Consider the following 1,992-nt stretch of genomic DNA (forward strand, 5'->3'; position numbering starts at 1 on the left):
TTGAGGAGAGTGATATAATTTGCCATGATGCTTTCAGAGGGCAGGGAATATAAAACATGGTAATTAGTGGGCTGGCTGATGGGGACTTTATGCAAATCGCCAGAAGAGGGCTGCACTGACGAACTGAAGCAGGTAGACCTGACAGTGTTTACACTGGAGCGCTGTTGCTTTTATTGGCTCTGCCTTATCAGCAACAAAACTTTCATGAACTTTGGACTCTGTTGTATAAAGACTTTGGTGAAAGAGGAGGGATGGTATACTTGTGATAATAATTACACTACTACTACTACTACTAATAATAATAATAATAATAACACATTGTAATTATAATAATATTGTATAGTCAATATCATATATTATTCGTTACAACATTTATCGTATCAACTGTGTTTACTTTTGTGGTTGTCATTAAATTAAACAGAAAAACATGCAAGCTACATAAATAACATGTATGTCACACAACGTGACACATTCTTAATTATTCACCTACTGTCATAACAAAGTACTCACACAAGCTCGATTATTTCATTATACAAAATAATCTGATTGTGATATGTATATATATATTATTTTTTTACATAGTTCCATAAATATATCAGACACGTCTTGGCCTATGCTTAACAGGTCTGTCAGTCTTGGGCTTGTATTTTGTTTTTCTATATCTTTCTCATAAGATTTATAGTCTAGAGGAATGTCTGACCATTTAAACCACTATTACAGTGAGTTGTTTTCATATACATCAGAATAGACATTAGAAGAGGAGGAGAGGTATCCATGAACAGATCAGCGCGGGAATCGTGGCCATAGTTCAAACGCTCCAGGCGCAGAATGATTGACCAGGCCAACAAGCAGGTGCAGCTGAATATCATTTTTATTTATTTATTTTATTTCACCTTTATTTATCTAGTCAAGTCAGTTAAGAACAAATTCTTATTTACAATGACGGCCTACACATCATAGTAAGCCTACATCATCGGGCAGGTTCGGTGACCTGTAGAACGGGGAGAACTAAACAAATTAACCAGGCTAATATCGAAGAGTTGGTTGGTATAGTCATAAGAGCAAAATGTGGCCTGATATTTTGATAATTTTGTATCCATATGAAAATATATTAATATTGCTTAGCATATTGGTTAACAAGATGTTGATTATATCATATCTGATACAGTGGTATTGCCTGCCAATAATTATACCGCCCTTACTGTCAGTGTAGTATCAATACTCGTGGTTGATCATTATATGACCAGAGGACAGAGCAAACCTACTATAATTGGTCTGCAAATAATGTTTACATTATGCCTATGTTACGCCCCACGTCGTGTCAGTAGGATACTGTTTATAAGCTAGGACTGCATTGAATTACTTAGACAATTCCTAATTGTATACACGTTTTCTTTATAAGTACGCATTAATCCAAGCAAATAAATTATTGTAGGCCAATATGTCATCCACAAGGCTGTATGACAACCGGCAGTGATTGGGAGTCCCATATGGCCGCGCACAATTGGCCCTGAGTCGTCCGGGCTGGTCGGTGTAGGCCGTCATTGTAAATAAGAGTTGGCAAGTCAGTTAAGAACCTAGTTAAATAAAGGTTTAAATAAAACAAAACAAAAAACAAGGCTGATCAAAAATAACTATATTTCTATTGTAACTTTACATAATGTCGGTTTCTTTTCCAGCCTTGTATTAGACAGCTGATTTCAACTAAAATTCCTATATCTATCTAACTATTGCATCAAACTATCTTTTTTAATTTGTTTTATTTAAATGTCCTATGCCAAAAAATATGTTGATTTTTAACCATTTCTAAAAGCTAATGTTAAGAGGGCTTTGACCCCAAAAGTCGTTGTGTTGGTCACGACACGTCTTCAGACGTGTGTCATTTGGTGTCATTACCCAACGCCTTTTGGGGGTCATTTGGTGTCACCGCTGCTATTTGTATCTGTGTCGCTGTCTTGTAAAGTTTTCCTGAGGCTGACACACAACTTTACC

This window comes from Oncorhynchus masou, chromosome 9, assembly GCF_036934945.1.
Source record: "Oncorhynchus masou masou isolate Uvic2021 chromosome 9, UVic_Omas_1.1, whole genome shotgun sequence".
Taxonomy (NCBI): Eukaryota; Metazoa; Chordata; class Actinopteri; order Salmoniformes; family Salmonidae; genus Oncorhynchus; species Oncorhynchus masou.